The sequence below is a fragment of the Vulpes lagopus genome, chromosome 6 (genome assembly GCF_018345385.1).
Source record: "Vulpes lagopus strain Blue_001 chromosome 6, ASM1834538v1, whole genome shotgun sequence".
Classification (NCBI taxonomy): Eukaryota; Metazoa; Chordata; class Mammalia; order Carnivora; family Canidae; genus Vulpes; species Vulpes lagopus.
Genome location: NC_054829.1, coordinates 21314963 through 21333335, shown reverse-complemented (window position 1 = coordinate 21333335; position 18373 = coordinate 21314963). Strand labels below are relative to the sequence as shown.

The 18373-nt window shown below is 39.3% G+C and overlaps 1 protein-coding gene across 6 annotated transcripts in view; it reads left to right on the top strand.

Annotated features, from left to right (window-relative positions):
* NRXN3 (neurexin 3) overlaps positions 1–18373 on the top strand; it is a 1543117-nt gene that overhangs the window by 1252369 nt on the left and 272375 nt on the right. The gene's annotated exons all lie outside the window — the stretch shown is intronic.

Sequence of the window (18373 nt, the reverse complement as noted above, 5' to 3'; positions counted from 1 at the left end):
CTCAACAACTTTTGCATATATCTTATTACTATAAGTGTTAATGAGAGTCACCATATTGTATATTATATCCCTAGTACTCATCTTATAACTTATGTATCTTTTCACCACCTTCCTCCAATTTTCCCTTCCCACTTCCCACCTCTGGTAACCACAAATCTGATCTCTATGAATTTGGTGGGTTTTTTTTTTTTCATTTGTTTTGCTTTGTTTTGTTTAATTAGACTCCACACAAAAGTGAGATCATACAGTATTGTCTTTCTCTGACTTATCTCACTTAGTGTCATGCCTTCAAGGTCTATCCACATTGTTACAAATGATAGGTTTTTTTCACTTCTTATGGTGAATAGTATTCCATCATATTTATATATACACACATAAACATACACATACACATACGCCATATAAATTCTTTATCCATTCATTCACCAGTGTACATCCATCAATGGACAAGGTAGTTTCCATGTCTTGGCTATTGTAAATCATATTGTTATGAATATGGAAGTACAGAAACCTTTTCAAGTTAGCATTTTGTTTTTGTTTGTTTCCTTTTGAAAAGATTTCCTGAAGTGGAATTGCTGAATCATATCGTTATTCTATTTTTTAAATGTTTTCAGAAACCTCCATACTGGCTCCATATGTGGCTGTACCAATTTATAATCTGACCAACAGCACACAGGGGTCCCCTCTTCTCTATATTCATACCAGTATTTGTTATTTCTTGGCTTTTTTAATGATGGCCATTCTATCACATGTTAGAAGTGATATTGCATTGTGGTTTTAATTTGCATTTCTCTCATGACTAGCAATGGTTATATCCATTTTACAGATGAGAAAACTGAGAAGCAGAGAACTGAAGGAGCTTATTCATGATTGCATACCTAGGAAGCAGGAAAGCTCATATCAAAATCAAAAAGTCCAACTCTTGGTTCTTTTTTTTTTAATATTTTATTTATTCATGAGAGACAGAGAGAGACAAAGAGAGAGAGAGAGGAGAGGAAGAGAGATATATAAAAGGCAGAGACGCAGGGAGAGGGAGAAACAGGCTCCATGCAGGAAGCCTGGTGTGGGACTCAATCCTGGGACTTCAGGATCACACCCTGAGCCAAAGGCAGGTGCTTACCCTGCTGAGCCAACCAGGCATCCCCCAACTCTTGGTTCTTAAGCAGTGTTCTGTGAAGTTCTTTGTTTCCTTCAGTTGAAATTGTCCTTTTCGACCCTACTGCTGAAAGTCACTTCAAAGGGAAGAAGCTTTCTGACTACCAACAATTATTTAGAAGAGGTGTGATTTTGAGTTTTAAGAGCTCACCTTAGTTCAGCTCAAATCTCCTGTTTGATTGTAAAAATGCTGTTATCCACTAAAAGATCATTTATTGTGTCACCATTTCTTTAATTTGACAAGTGATTTCACATTTATGTAAGAGTATTTCGGCATCTGAAAAATGGTAAAATGCTCCCAGCAAATCTAGTGTTCTGTCCAAAAAAATAAAAGATAAAAAATTAAGAAATAAGTGGCATATCACCTATTTTTGGTGAGGTTCAAAATATGTAAGCTTTTTCAACCCCCAAATCAGTTTGTTGTACACAGTTTGTTGTAATACTTGCAACTAATAGTTAAAAAAAGTGTCCGTTCGATGAATAACTAATAATGACCACACATAGAAAAAGTGGCAAAAGAGTAGATGGATAATTAGTCTGTTCTAATTAGCCAGAGCTGGAGAAATAACTAAAATAAAAATCCTCAGCTTACTTAATGCTTCATAGTAATTAATAGTAATTGATAACAACGCATAGCAATTAAAATCTAATACACGTATTCAATTTATACATGTGCTCCTTACTTTGAATACACTTTTTCCCTCTAGGGGAAAAGTCTGGGATTGGAGACTCTTGGGTTCTTCTTCTCATCTTTCCTGTCTTCTACTGAGAAAATTGTAAAGGATCTTACAGTATTATGTGGTTCCTGAAAGAGAGCTTAGAGATTGTTCTAATACCCTTGCATCATATTATAAATGAAAACTTTGAAACTTGGAGAAGTCCACTGGCTTTTTCAAATCACCTTTCAGGCCATGTCATAAATTTCTATTGGCATAATTGGGTCAGCTGCCCAATTTGTGGCCAGGACTGGGACATGATATGGTATAGGATATTGAACTATAACTATTTCTGGCTGCTTCATTTTATATAAGGGAGCCTAGGATGCAAGGGCTCTAAGATTCATAATCATGTAAAATTAATAAATTAAAAGAGGTTTTGTGTTTAAAATGCTCAACACTTCATTTATTCATTCTACGGATACAGTGTCTCTTCTAGACTAGACACTATATCTATAGAATAAATAAATGAATGTTCAAACCCAGCCCATCTAAACTCTGTTTGAACCCTTTGAATGACATAGAGCTCAGAACTTTGTATGGCTTTTTATGTTCGCTCTGTAAAATGAAACTCTCCTAGGGGAACCTGTGTGAATTCAATTCAGAGTTTAAAAACGCAGATTTATGGGAGAGCCCCAAATCAATCAAAAGCATGGCAATATTAAAAAAAAAAAACAAAAAAAACCAAAACAAAACAAAACAGTAGCAACAAGAAAAGAAAACCATGAAAAGACCCTGCCTGCCAAGAATAGCTTGTTAGCATTTGAAAACGCCGAGATATAAGTGTATAATGGAAATGTGGCAATGATCATTTGGGCAAAAACACAATTTGCATAAGAATGAATCAGGAAATGTCCCGGAACACCAGAAAGATGAAAAATCTCAGATCCTGTTGGGCATGTTCACATTGCTGAACATATACCACACCATGAATCTTCCTGGGGTCAGACACCCTGGAAGAAACGTTGATCCCTTTCCAGACATTGATATTAGAGATACACTGTGACAGGTAATCTTACATTTTAAAATAAAAATACAATATATAGCTGTGAAAATGGTCACAACTATTTCCTGGGGCTATTTTGGAGATCTGTTTTATTCTTTCATCCCCAATCTGAAATTCATTAAAGTGAAGAATGCCCCTTGAATTATATACTCTGCTGTACCCTGGAGGAACACCTGAAAAAGTTAATAATAAACCCTTGAGATTAGGCAAGTGGAGAGGAAAGAATTATGAAATAAAACAAAGCAAAGAAATCATGTAAACAAATTAATTAATTGTCTGGAAGTAAAAAGCACGTTTGTAATTTTGCCCTTGTCGAAGGAAAATTGGAGTTCATTATGCTCGCTGACTGATTTAAAAGCTCCTTCCTGCACAGCATCACTGAGAGAGTAAGTGTGCTGGAGTGCAAAGCATGGATCGGTTGAAGCATCAATTAAAATAGAAAGTCATTATTGAAACCTCCAGAGTAAAGGTTGGGGCTTTATTCTTTGAGGATGGAAAGAAGTTTTTTTTTTTTTTTTTTTTTTTTTTTGCCTATTTTTAGTTTTTTCCTCAACCTCTTCTGAATTGATTTTGGAGATATTTATTTTGGATTTCCAGTACTAGTTATTATACCTTTTTTGTAATGAATTGTGTTATTATCTGTCACACATTAAGCATATTCTATAGGCCAGTTACTTTATGTTTTATCATCTTTAATCCTCAGAGCAACAGGTGGTGAAAGGTATCAGTATCACTTGAGAAAACTGAAGTTCAGGGAGGTATATTTGAATAGCTACTAAGTGGTAACACCAAGGGTTTAAGACTAGGTCTGTCTGACTTAGAAGCTTCTGATTTCTCAAGGATGTCATAAAGACTTCTAAGGCAGGTAGGTCTACTGTGCTAAGTTAGGCATGCCAGTATAACAGGGTCATAAAAGGTATGACATATGCACCCAGAATGGGTATTACATACATATTCAGCTGTATGTTGGTGTGCTATCAAGGACCCAGTGGGATTACATGTGGAATGAGGTACATGCAACCCAGCCGTTCACTGTATATGGTGACCCTTGACCTCTCCCGTTGAGCTCAACTAGCTTGTGCTGAAATATGCTTTATGAGAGGATTATGTGTTTTAGTTTTGTGACAATTACTATTCTAATGAATTTAAAGTGTCTGTCCAGTCTTTTGGTAATATTTTATGCTCTCCCAGTATGGTTCATATACTTTGAAATGGATATAAGGTGCTTAAAATGGATTGCTTTCAAGTATAAAGAAACAAGCAACAACGTTCTGAACAAAAGAAAGTGTTCATCCATTCATTCATTCAGCCCACTTTATATGCTGAGCACTATATATATAAATCTTAAAGAGATAAATGGCATGGTCTCTACCCTAAAGATATTACAGCCTAGGCAGGTTGACAAACAGATAAATCAGGGCTACAGTACAGTATTCGAATAGCTAGGATAAAGGAAAGCACAGGTTCTGTTGGAAACACAAGGGAGGTCATGCAAATCAGATTCGGGGAAGTCTAAGAAGGCTTTTCAGAAGAGATGACATTTGGACTGAGTTATAAAGACAAATACAAGTTAGATAAGCAAGGCTTGTCCTGGCTGAATGTTTAGCATGGGCAGAGAAAGTGGTTCTGCCTAGCTGGGGAAAGGATATATTGGTTTTCCAGAGCTGTTATAGCAAATTACCACAAACTTGGTAGCTTAAGACAAAGAAACCTATACATCTGAAATCGAGGTATCAGCAAGTTGATTCCTACTAGAGATGCTGAGAAAGAATCTTTTCCATACCTCTCTTCCAGGTTTCTATGGTTAGTACACATATCATTCTAATCTCTACAACCATTTTCACATCACTTTCTGCTCTGTGCTCCTCCTTTCTTGTCTGCGTCTTCTCCTCTTATTAGGGGACTTCTTGGAATTAGGGCCCAACTGGATAATCCAGAAGATCTCATCTCAAAGATCCTTAATCAGGTCCTCTAAAAACCTTTTTTCCAAATAAGGTCACATTCATATGTTCTGAGTAGGTATATCTTTTGAAGGGCCACCCTACAGCCCACATGATAGTAATCTGATTAAGTAAGAAAGAAGCATGGGCCAGGTCCTGCAGTCCTTCAGGTAACTGGAAAGGAATGTGGGCTTTATCATGAAGACATAGGAAGCCATCGGAATTCTAATAATGGAATTGACTCTGGAAAATACTTAATTATACTCTTAATGCCTCCAACCAAAGACTGTCAGGAACCCACCGTGGTTGAGTTGTGTTTATTACGGGTTACAGAGAGGGAGAACACACATCCTGAGGAACCATAGTATCTCAGCAATAGTGTGCTAGAAAGAACCTAATATAGGATTTGGACTTCAGTTGGGTGATTTTAGGGAGGGCACGAGTCTAAAGAAGCCTAAATTGCTCTAGTTTAGATGCTGTTGGAAAGCAGGGGCAATTCTAAAAGTGAGTATCTTTATAAGTCTCATCTCCCTATAGACTAGAATAAGGATAAAGTTGTAATCAGTAAAAAAGTAGCAGTCATGGGTAGCCCTGGTGGCCTTGCGGTTTAGTGCTGCCTTCAGCCCGGGGTGTGATCCTGGGGACCTGGGATCAAGTCCCATGTCAGGCTTCCCTGCATGGAGCCTGCTTCTCCCTCTGCCTGTGTCTCTGCCTCTCTCTGTGTGTGTCTGTCATGAATGAATAATTAAAATCTTAAAAAAAAAAAAAAAAGGTAGTAGTCACTAGCCAAGAGGGAAAGTTTGGCATTTTGTGAGTGAAGTAGTAACTTTGTTTTTGTCCATGCATCAACAAAATTAAGAAGTAGCCTTATTTTGCCTCACTTTACCACGGTCTCTGAGTGACCCTGAGACTGGTGTTCTGTGGTATTGTGCACTTCCAGTAGGAGAATAACACAGTCTAGCTATGGGTGCCAGGTCAAGTTTTAGATGTCAGGTGCTGCTTTTTTTCCCTCAATACCAAACTATAAAAACAACTGTGCCTAAAGTTCTAGCAGTAGTAGCAAAGTACATCAACCACAGCATTCAGACTAGCCCTTAACAGCTACAATAATAGTCCCAAAGTTTTCCAAACAGAGCACTCTGCCTTTGCTTATGGAAGCATCCCTAATTTATGTCTGAGCCACCAGTTGGATAGCATCTATTTTAAAGACAAGAGGGGCTAACTGAAAGGCACCTTGTCTGGCTTGCTGTTTTATCTAACAATTGTGATAGCATTTCCTTCAGTGTCTCTGTGAGGCCTAACCCAGCCACATCCCTGTGAGGCAGACCCTGAAGTCCTCTTTATAAGCCCTCTCTTTTCCTTTCCCTGGGGTGCTCCATCTATTTAAGTATAAGAAGTGAGTCAAATGCAGTTGTCTTTAATAAAAAATAAACAGGGAAAGAACCCCAAACATTCTCTTGGCAAAGGTCCCTTCAGAACACATAGCCTTCACTGTTAGAGATTTATCTTTTTAAAAGAAGACAGAAATAGGAAAGGACCACAGAAGGGCAGAAATAGCCAACAAAACTATACAGCAGGCTTCTCTGTGAGGGAAGATGAAAAAAAGCAAGTATCTTTTTTAGTCCAGCAAGAAAAAGACGGTAATATGATATATAGCTGGTGCTCCTAGAAATGACAAATGACAAAAGAGAGGCTTTCCCTTTTCTCCTGAGAGTGTATGGGGAGGGGGCGCTCTAAAATTAAGACAGAGACATTCAGTTGAAAGGAAATATTTTTTCCATGTAACTTATAATTAGCTTGTGATACTGGCTTCTGTGGACTCTAATCAAGGCAAATTTTTCAGCACAGTAAGTTTGGTAGATATCATTCGTAGTTGTAAACACTGGGATATCCCTCATAAATACAAGTCAGTTAGTCTCTTTTCAGGCATCACTTGATTGGCAGTTTTGGCCAAGAAGAAATAACTCCTCTGTCTTCATTTGTGATATCACTCATTGGATGCAACATGAAGACTGACACCTTCAGTGATATAGTCCACCATCCCGTTAAATTGATCAGAAGTCCAATTACATGCAGTCTCTTCTAAACATTGAGATCCAAGGCCTATTTCCTTTCTAATGCTCTGTTGGAAGCATCAAAGCCAAGGTTAGAAGTGGTCAGTGAGGCTTCCCAATGTTCCCAGTTCCAAGTGGTTAGTGAGGCTTCCCAATGTCCCCAAAGCTCCAGTTCAGCTTGTTAATCCTTGGAGCTCCCTGACAAAAGATGGATGCATTAACAATTTCTGGGTCCCATAGTTTCCTCTTGTGGAGGTGCCAGGGGAGCCATATGTGCTCCTTGGGTATCAGGGTGATAGGGCTCACATTGGCTGTGAGCTAGATGGTTGGCTCCATTTGGCAAGACATGGTTGGCACAGGCCACGGTAGACCTTGAAAACTTGGAGCTGATGCAGAGGTGGATAAATGTATTGAAAACAGATGTTGCAAACTCAAATTTTTTATAGGGACAGACAGGTAATGTGCCTGAGTGAAGCTGGCAAGGTGGCAAATTGAAGAGAACAGGCCTCAAATTAAAGGGGACAGTGACCACTCAGCTCCCACTGATTATGACCATTCAGAGATGTGGATCTAAAGTTGCAATCTGGGCAGCCCTAGTGGCCCAGTGGTTTAGCGCCGCCTTCAGCCCAGGGCATGATTCTGAAGACCTGGGATCGAGTCCCATGTCAGGCTCCCTGCATGGAGCCTGCTTCTACCTCTGCCTGTGTCTCTGCCTCTCTCTCTCTCTCTCTCTCTCTCTCTGTTGTGCCTCTCATGAATAAATAAATAAAATCTTAAAAAATAAGTAAAGTTGCAATCTTTTCAAGAAGCTCACTGTCTTGTATGTTAAATACCCTGACTTTTAAGTATTGGCATCTAATTAAAGCCCTTAGCAGGCCAAACCAATTTGCCTTGCAAGCTGCCAATTTGCACCCTCAAACTAAAGCCTCTGAGCCTGGTTTCTTTGCTTCTTAATACCTATACAGAAGCTCTGTGGACTCAAGTTTTAAGATATCATTACCATTACAGTAAATGAAAACAAATGAAAAAGCTAGGCAAGAAAAATGAAAATACTTCTCAAATGTCACAGTGCCCCCATGGATTTAAGGGTGGTTAAATTAAGGGGCCAGTGGAACTTTCAGTTCTGCTTCTATACTTTTAGTAATGGTGCCCTGGGTCAAAGTCACTAAAAAAGCACTGGCTGAAAACCACAATGATAGGTACACAAAGAAGGCAGAAACAAGCTCCTCGCCTTTGAAAAAATTGTTAATTCATTGGAAGTATTATGTTAACATGGGTAGAGTAGTTACCAAAAAATGCCAAGATAATATAAACAAGTGTGGGGTGTGCCCTCAAAAAAAGTATGATGATTCAATTCCTTCTTTAAAAGTATCTCTTATGATCAAAAGTAGACTAGAAAAGTAGCCTGGTGATCACATGACTTACTAGATGATTAGCATTTCTGTTGGATGAGATTGGATATCAACAGGCAAAAACAAAAAAAGTTGGCCCTTCCAGGCCTTAAAATTTTAGAAGTTGTAGTGTTTTGGAAAAAATAGTTCTTCTAAGTCACCAGTTCTTAGGATAGCTGTGAATTTTAACAGATCTGTGAATTGAAATCAATAGTATTAAGAGGCAAATAGCCTAGATCACCCTTTCAAGAATAACTGCTTAGATTGGTTGTTCTCAAAGTATAGTCTCTATGAGATCCCCTGGAGGGCTGCTCTCCAAACAGTAAAGTTGGGAACCTCTCATCCTTGGGAGAGTTCTCAGATAACTCATTTTTGAGGTCTAAAGATTATCACAGTCTTGTCTGGCCCAGAAAGCCTCACCAGTGAGTTATGTAGTAGACCACCAAGATAGTATACCCTTGGAAAGCAACACTTGCTTGGTTGATTGGGTTTTAGTCTGTTTTTTCTTGTTTGTGTTCCTCCCTCTGTTTTTATTTTGTTTTTAAGCCCCATTGATTCCTGTGTTAGTTTTCTATTGCTGCTGTAATAAATTATCACAAGTTTTATGGCTTAAACAACATAAATTTATTGCCTTACAGTTCAGTAAGTTAGAAGTCCAACATAGGCCTCTCAGGGTAAAATCAAGGTGTCAATAGGATAAGTTCTCTAATGGAGGCCCTAAGAGAATCCATTTTCTTGCTTTTTTTTTTTTTTTTTCCGTTTTAGAGGCCACCTCTTTTCTTAGCTTGTACATTTCGTTCCCTGTGTTCAAAACCAGCAACATCAGGGTGAGGGCTTCTTATGCTCTTATCTATCTGGTTCTCTCTCTACTGGTTCCCTTCCTCATTTTTAAAGACCCTGTGATGACATGGGTCCACATGGATAATCTAGAATACCTGCTCTGTTTTCAGGTCAGCTGATTTGCAACCTTAATTTCCTTGTGTCATGTAAGATAACATATTCACAGGTTTTAAGGGTCAGAACTTGAACAACTTTGGGGCAGCTATTAGTCTACCATGATTCCCAATATCCTTATTTGGTGAGATTGTGTAATTTTTTTTTTTTCACATCCAGAGAAGGAGTTTGGTAATTTGATAAATATATGTTTAGATGTAACATATGACCTCTTCATCCACACCCAAAACTACTTTTCTATGTCCTAGATGGGGTGTAATATTCAGTGGAAAGACATGGGCTTTATAATCATGCAAACAGGAGTTCAGGTTCCCACTCTGGCATTTACCACTAGTTCTACAATTTCGGTCAAACTCTAAAACATTTTGAGACACAGATTTCTTTCTTCTGAAATGAGAAAAATACTTCTCTCATATGATTGTTTTGCTTAAATAGAAATAATGTGCCAGAACCATATTAGATATATAATCGATGATATTATTTCCTGAAACCCCGAGTTCCATTTTGGTACTTCTGGGTAAAACCAATTAACTTCAAATTTCAATTTAATAAATTACATTTAATGAAAAACATTTCCCTGGGGTATTTGTCTGATTTGCCTGTTAGCATATATAAGATATTTGAGTTTCAAAGATGAAAAAGTGATTTGTAAATGCAAAGCACTGTGACTGTCCTTATTGGCAAATAGGTAATACCACCTTGTGGGGATGGGGTATCGGGAGAATAAAAAGATGGATACAAAGAAAGAAGACTCAAAGTTATTCAAAAGTAAGAAAATGAATCCTTACTGTCAATATAAGTCTCCCAACTGCTAGTGCAAGTGGTGGATAGATTTTCTTTTCCACTAGATTTACTTTCTGATATACAGGTTTATCACTCAAGCAAGGACTATTCATCAAGTCATTTTCCATCGATAACCCAGCTGAAGCCCAACAGGCTGAGGGTTTATTATTCACTCTTAAAAGGCTGGAGCTCATTTGCTTCTGCCGTGGGGAGAGGAGTAAACTCAGACCGGGAGAGAAATGAGGGCACTCAACGAAATGGCCATTCACTGCAGTCAAGCTTGAATAATACAGAGATGTAAAACAACCAGGAAAAGCTCCAGTTACGTCTGAAAATCAAATATTGATCAACTAATCCTCTAAATTACTGACTTCTCATTTAATGATCTGATTCCTATTTATTCGTTCAACAAACACTTGTTAAGCTCTTCCTGGAGTCCAGGCCCTATACGACATTACAGAGAACATTGTGCCCAACTCCACCCCCAACACACACACACACACACACACACACACACACACACACACACATTCAACTTGGAGCCATAAGAATTGAAATAACATTTTGTTTCTAAAGATTGGGTGGCCTTGTAAAACACTGATGCTTCTAATTATATCCTGTAGTATAAATTTGTTCAATAATCTTTTTTTGAAGGCATCACCGTGAACAGTAATGTGCTCTACATCAATCTTCTTTTAACACTATACATGATGGAGGGACCACATCTTGCATGGTCTCCAGAAACTTACCGTTAAATAGCAGTGCTAGCAATGCCACATACGATGAATACACTGAAAACTGAATATTGAAGAATCTAAATTCAGTTAATTAGCAAGCCAAATCTTGCTTCAAATTATCTTGACATTATCTGTTCCCTTGTTTGTTCTATGAGGCGCCTCTGAAGCTGAGAGGACTTCAAGTTCCCTCATGAGGTCCCTTCTCTCCAGGGGATTTGGGAACCAGGAAGCAATAGCTAGGGCCATTTCTACTGCACACTTGTGTTCCAAAGCGATAATGTTCATAGAGTAGAAGATGGGGGAGAACCGGTAAGGAGATGGGGGAGCTGGATGGCATTTTCGCAATTGCAGCATGGATTCATTGATTTATTGGAAGGTTTATCAAATCCCCAAACACTTGAAGCACCTATGTTCAAATAGAGATTATGTATGCAAAACATACAATCCAGAGCTAATTGGAAAGAGGTTTTGATGGCCTGTATTTTGGATTTGCATTCCTTGTGACTCTTCCCTTCATGTGCACACATGGAATTGCTGCACGTGTGTTTTTGACTTATGCAACCTTAATGATGCAGGGGAGGAGGAGTGAGAAGAGGCTGGGAGATGGAGTGCCAGTGAGAGAACACCCAAGAATAATTGAAATAATGTGGTATTTCTAACCACACTTCCTTTGAGTGTATGCCTGGGAGTCAGAGTGAATGGGAGGCTTAACTCTGTCAAGCCCTCAATTTCTACATTCCTTCTGGCTTCTCATGGCTGACTGTATTCCTTCCTTGAGTGGAATAGAATTCTAGTCCTTAAAGGTACAATACATATTTTTTATGCAACAGGATTCCTAAACACAAGCACATAACTTCATCTGGTGGCCAGCCAAAGGAACATAAATATGTCTGCTAAGGGAAAAATACCAATAATTATGTTTCCTGAACAATGGCACTACACTGCATTCAATGGACCAGATAGTAGATTTTTCAAAGACAGTTTTGACTCAGTGATCTTCCGTGCTGACTTTATCACCTAGCCCTGCCCTAAAATTAGACACCACTGAGAGACAATATCTGGCAGGGATAAAGTGACTTTGTCAGGGAAGGGATGAGGCGATCTCTCTGGAGCCAATGCTTTCTTTAATCTCCCCTAATAACAGATCATACAACTGTGAGCTGTCATATTGTTGCCACTCCCTTTGCTCACCAAAGGGGATCTGTATATCTTAGAAACTAGAGGAGGAACTGCACCAGCTCAAGCCCTTACTAGCTGGGTGACCTTGAAAAAGTTGCTTGCCCTATGAGTCTTGCTTTCTGCAACCGTAAAATGGGCTAAACAATAAATAGCTACCTCCCAGGATTGCTGAGATTTTCTTTTAAACCTCTCAGAGCATGGCACCCCTTAGGTGCTTAATAAATATTTGTTCATCTGCTACCCCCATCCCCAACACATACTTCCTGGTTCCCAACCTTCTGCTCAGAATTTGGAACATCTTTGAGGGAGAGAGAGAAGGAAGGTGAGAGTTAGGAGATCGTTTAGAAATGTTTGTTTATTATTATTATTATTATTATTATTATTAACAATAACAAAAAAGAGCATGGAAATTGTAAAAAAAAAAAAAAAGCAAATGCAAATAGTCCAATTTGGGAGGAGTTGGTTTCCCACTGGGACCAAGAGACAGAGCAGTGTTTTAAGTTAATAGGATTTGATGGAAAATGCAGCCTTAATGAAACATTGGCGATGATAACTCTATCTCCATTTCTCCAAATGCTTTTTCCCACTTTCCTGCTCTCATAAAAGTAAAACAAGAAAAAAAAGAAATCTGGATAACACACCAGGATCATGTTTCTTTCCCTACGAGTGCTAGAAAAACCTAGGGTGCAGCTTGAGCTAGTGAGCTGCCTGTCCTCATTCAGACAGGCATGCAGGCCAGCATTTAACTCAGGCCCCAGGGACTTGGGGAGGGACTGACTTTTGAACAGAAGCTATTCTCAGTGAAACTGAAGCAGGAAAAGGAGGGGCTACTAAATCCTGGGAGGTGCAGGGAGGGGTAAGATGTTTACTAATTTAACCCTGGGGAAACTCCCAGTGTCCCTGGGCATGGCTGAGTGCACAGCTCATGAAAAATGCACCAGAGCATTGTTGGCATTTGATTTGAAAAGAAGCTATAGTACCAGGAGACAACTGTCTGCCCTCCTGCATCACCCTGGTGACATACCTGGTTTCCACTCTTCTCTGTTCATCTGTCCAGATGTTGCTGGTTACTTGCACAGAGAGCCTTGTGGGTCCCAGTGTACAAAGTGTTACATTTCTCCCTTTCAGTCACATGTTAGAAATGACAGAGCCCATGTAGCAATATTCTTTGTACTTTGTGGCTAAGAATGCTTCAGTGTCTTTATTTCCAAATACATGCTGTTATTTCAAATTTGTTATTGCAGCAAATCAAAATAGCAAAATATACTGACTATAAGGCAAAAGGAAGGGAAAGCAATGACCATCTATTGGGTGCCTGCTATGTACCAGGTACTGATATAGCTACTTTGCACGTAATGTTTAATGTCCTTCTGTCCGAAAGCCCACACAGCATGCAGATTTGATTATGGCATGTTACGAATGGAAAGCAGCCCAGTATTCTGGAAAGAGTATAGGGTTGCCACTCACCAGCTGTGCAAATTCAGGTAATTACTTAAAACCCCTGAGCCTCATTTTTCTCTGTATAATGAAGTTAACAATAGTAGTTAATAGGGTTGCCATGAAGGTTGACTATCATTGTAATGTAAAGGACTCAAGTTTTTATTTGGCCTTGAGCAGGTCAATATTGAGAGCTCCTCTTACAGGACAAAACAGAACAAAACAAAATGAGTCACAGGAAAACAGAATCATTTGATTTGCCTAAAGGCTTACGGCTGGTAGAGGCTTCGGTCAAAACTCACAGCCAGGTCTGTCCAATTTCACACTCTACACTGCTGTTTACTAGTTAACTTAGTGTACTCCTCCCACTTCACCTTACCCAACTCTGCTGTACTTCCACTTTGTGATAACCACAGGCACACATACCTGTCCTGTGAGCAGGATCCTAGGAAATATATTCAAATGATACCACCGTTGGAGAGCTTGCAAAGAAAGCTATCACAGATGCAGGAGAGAAATGCTAACCACTCTGGATCTTTTGCTTCAGTTCAGAAGACAGCCTGTCACTAAAGGCACAGGACAGGGGCAGAACATTTGGATACACCTTTTAAAAGCTCAACTGAGCATCCTTTCATTGAGTCCTGCCTTGCACCTTGGCTAACCACCTGGACAGAACTGTCAAAGATGCTTTCAGGCTCACTCTGTCCTCTTTATTATTGTTTTTTTTTTTTTTTTTTTAACCCTCAGCACACTATATGGAAGATACCTTTTAAGGAATGACCAGAGGTGCCTAGGTGGCTCAGTCACTTGAATGTGTGACTTTGGCTCAGATCTTGATCCCAGGGTCCTGGGATAGAACCCCACCTCAGGCTTCCTGCTCAGTGGGGAGTCTGCTTCTCCCTCTCCCTCTGCTGCTCCCCCTGTCTGTGCCCTGTCAAATAAATTTTTTTTTTAAAGGAATGACCATAAACCTCTCCATTGAGATATAACCCATTATTGAGTTCTGACTGGGTTAGTATGGGTTAATGGGGTCATTTGTGTCATAACTGAAAGCAAGGCTTTGAGAAAAGGAAAACAGGGAAGTCTAGTTTGATGCAGATTACCTATGTTTTAATGTGAGTTACGATAGTTTGTTGGTTTGGAGGGTGTGTTTTGTTTTGTTTTTATAGAAGGTTTGGTCCCAAAGGCTAGAATTGGGAAAATAATCGAGAAATGATACTCCAAATAAACAATTGAGGCTGGTTGGTGAGCCAAAGGCCTCCTGAAGGTCCATGATGGGATGCAGGTGATGTAGGAACACTTGGAGGGGGAGGGCAGAAAACAAAATGGAGAGAAAGTGCTGAGATTGGTGTGGAAGACTCACAAAATGGAAACCAGGGTTGCTGAAATGCTACCTACGATGTCAGTTCTCTACCAAAGGATTCATGGTGCATTTAATTTTGTACCAAATGTGTCATAGCCCCCTACTCAGATCTCACTCCTGCTCATCTGAACAGAGAGGCATTTTCTTCAGCAAATCAAGGTAATATGGGGAAAAAATATATAGTTTCTTCGTTTACTTGTTTACTTTGGCCCTTACTAAAAAGATAGGCTAAAAGCCATCTAGAGAATTATCCAGCAGGGGACGTGTATTGGTGTGACAAGACATGAGAATTGTCAAATGGTAGCCACCCTAAATGAGAAAGTGGAGGAAATAATTTGCACCAATCTTGTCTGTGAAAGGTATGCAGGGCCCTTTGTGCCCAGCCCAGCCTAAGATTGCCTCTTAGAAGAATTCTGGAGGTTAGGCTAGGCTAGAGGTATTACAGAGAAAAGACTTAGAACATTCCTATTTAGATTTTACTGGTAAAAGCACAAGTAGAGTGGATTCCTAGCCCCCTAGTCCTTGTAGTCAGACCTATTTTTTTAAAATATTTTACTTATTTATTAGAGAGCAAGAGAGAGAGAGAGAGCAGGAGTAGGGAGAGGAGCAGAAGGAGAGACAGAAAAACACGTTCCCTGCTCCCATCGTGGAGTCAGATCCCAGGACCCCGGAATCAGGACCTGAGCCAAAAGCAGGTACTTAATTGAGCTGCCCCGGTGCTCCGTCAGACCCACGTTTAAATGGCTAATTTTTATGAGCAATTTAGTAATGTGTCTAGTACTGTCTTCTTCAAGGAGTTTATTCTATGTGGTTTGGGTGGTCTGCCTGGTTCGCATGGAAGAACTATGACGTTGTCTAATTAAGTATAAAACTATATACTATAAAATACTAAGGTGTGAGGAGTGAAAAATTCAGGTCCTACCGACAGTTATAATAGGTAAATCCCATCACAGTGTTTTATGAGTTCAGTGGGAAAAAACCTTCAGTAAGGTCTGGAGTAGCCAGGGAGGTCATCACAGAGATAGTGCTTTCTCTCCCCAGCCCCCAGCTAAATTGAGATACACTTGTCATATAGATTGTGTAAGTTTACAGTATACAGTATGTGGATTTTATGCACTTATATATTACAAAATGATTACCGCTATAGCTAACACCTCCATTATGTCCCATAATTACCTGTTTTTTTTGTGTGTGTGTCTGTGTGGTCAGAACATTTCAGCCCTATTCTCTTAATAACTTTCAAGTGTATAATACATTTAATCACAATGTTGCACATTAGATTCTCAGAACTTGTCAGTTGTTTGTCCACTTTCACCTGTATCTCTCCATCTCCCATCCCACCCACTCCCTCCCTTTCTTTTCCAATCCCTGGTGCCCATCATTCTGCTGTTTCTATGAGGTTGGCCTTTTTAGATTCTATATATGTATGAGATCATACAGTATTGGTCTTCCTCTGTTGGACTTATTTCACTTGGCCTAACACTCTCAAGGTCCTCCATGCTATTGCAAATGGCTAGATATCCTTCCTTCTCGTAGCTGAATAATATTCCACTGTGTGAGTGTACACCAGATTTTTTTTTTTTATCCATTCATCCTTTAGTAGGTACTCAGATTGTTTCCATATCTTGGCTATTGTAAGTAGTGCTGCAATAAACATGAGAGTTCAGATATTTCTCTAATATTCTGTTTTCATTTCCTTTGAATGTCTATCCATAAGTGGAAATGCTGGATCATGTAGTGTTCTATTTTTAATTTCTTTTTTTCACTCCCTTTTTTAGAGGGGAGACAGGGTCCTAGGGAGAGAGAGAGAGAGAGAGAGAGAGAGAATCTAAAGCAGGCTCTACACCCAGTGTGGAGCCTGACACAAAGCTTGATGTCACAGATGCTCTGAGACCATGACCTGAGCTGAAATCAAGTTAAATGCTTAACTGATTGAGCTACCCGGGCGCCCCTCTATTTTTAATCTCTTGAAAACCTCCATACTGTGTCCCATAGTGGCTGCACCAATTTACATTCCCACCAACAGTGTACAAGAGTTTCCTTTTCTCAAGTGTTTTCGACACACTTCTTATCGCTTGTCTTCATGTTGATAGTCATTCTAACAGGTGTGAGGTGAAATCTCCTTGTAACTTTGGAAATATGCATTTCCCTGATGATTAGCGATGTTGAACATCTTTTAATGTTCCTGTTGGCTATTGTATACTTTCTTTGGAAAAATGTCTATTCAGTTCCCCTGTCCATATATTAAGTGAACTGTTTAGGTTTTTTTGCTATTAAGTTGTAGAAGTTCTTTATATATTTTAGATATTCTTTATATATTTGCATATAGTTCACAAATATTCCCTTCCATTCCATATGTTGCCTCAGAGGAGGTGATTTCTGAGCTGGACCAAGACTGTTACTAAGATTTGAATGGGTAGAAAAGAGAAGGGAGGGCATTCTAGTCGAAAGCATTATGTGTTTAAAACAAAAACAAAAGCAAAACAGCAAGGAGAATTTTTATCTAAAGAAGATGGCATTTGAGGAAGGGTAAGACCATGGTATGGTTGGATTTGTTAAATGTCAGGAACTCAGCTAGATCCTTTGTACACTTTATGTATTACCTCATAAAGTAATAATAATAATAATGGGTACCATGTGCTGAATTTACATCAGTGGTAGGCAGTGTACCAGGTGCTGAGGATAAGAGAAGGATGAAAGGTGTTTGGTCTTAAGTCTTCAGAATCCTCATCTTTGATAAAATCATAATATTAGATATATACGCACCTATTTAAAAAGCATGCAAGAAAGGCCACTTTCTCTGCCTGCGGGGTGCAGAAAAAGCTTTGCAGGGATAAGTGAGGTCTGAACCCAGTGATGAAAGATATATAGGAATTTGCCAGATTGAGAAGATGGAGGAGTCATTGCAGACAGGAGAACAGCGTGTTCAAAGGCTAGTATAGTTCTAAATTATGTTTCCCTTTATTTAAGTTAAAAAAGCCTATTTTACCGATGCTGGGGATAATACACATTTGCATTCTACCGTACATATTTTCACCTTGCCAAGTTGCTTTGTTCACAGGCCGTAATTTCTCAGCTTATTTCTACAGTGCTTTTCCAGCCAAATTACTCCACTAAAATAATGCTAGAAATGTATCACCTCTGTCTTCTGCTGCTGCTGTCACTGGCTGTGGCCCTACCTTTTAGCCAACCTCAATAGAGACTGGAAAGAGAAATACAAATTGCTCCAGAACTAAACACGAGCCCCTCTCTTCAGCAGAGTGTAGGTAGACTGAAATATTATCACATTATCTCTCACAAACACTCTTTTTATCCACAGTGGTGAGAAGAAGAGAAAGATGCTTGGCCTTTAGAGGGAACATCATTGGGATAGTGGGCTCTGGTATAGGGACCAGTTGTTAAAGTCAATACCTACAAGCAGAACCAGAATCTTCCATTCCTTTAGTATGTATGTTCATTTTTGCAGTGGCATTTTATATGTATCATTCTCTGTGAGGCAAGCATGGACAAGTGTGATCACCATTTTATGAAAGGGGAAATTGAGTGAAGGAAATGCTTTCTGAATTGATGGGTAGAAAGATAAAATTACTTCATTTGAGTAAATATTTTTGAGCTTCTAGTATGTCTCAGTCACTACGTGAGGGACATGGTATATCCA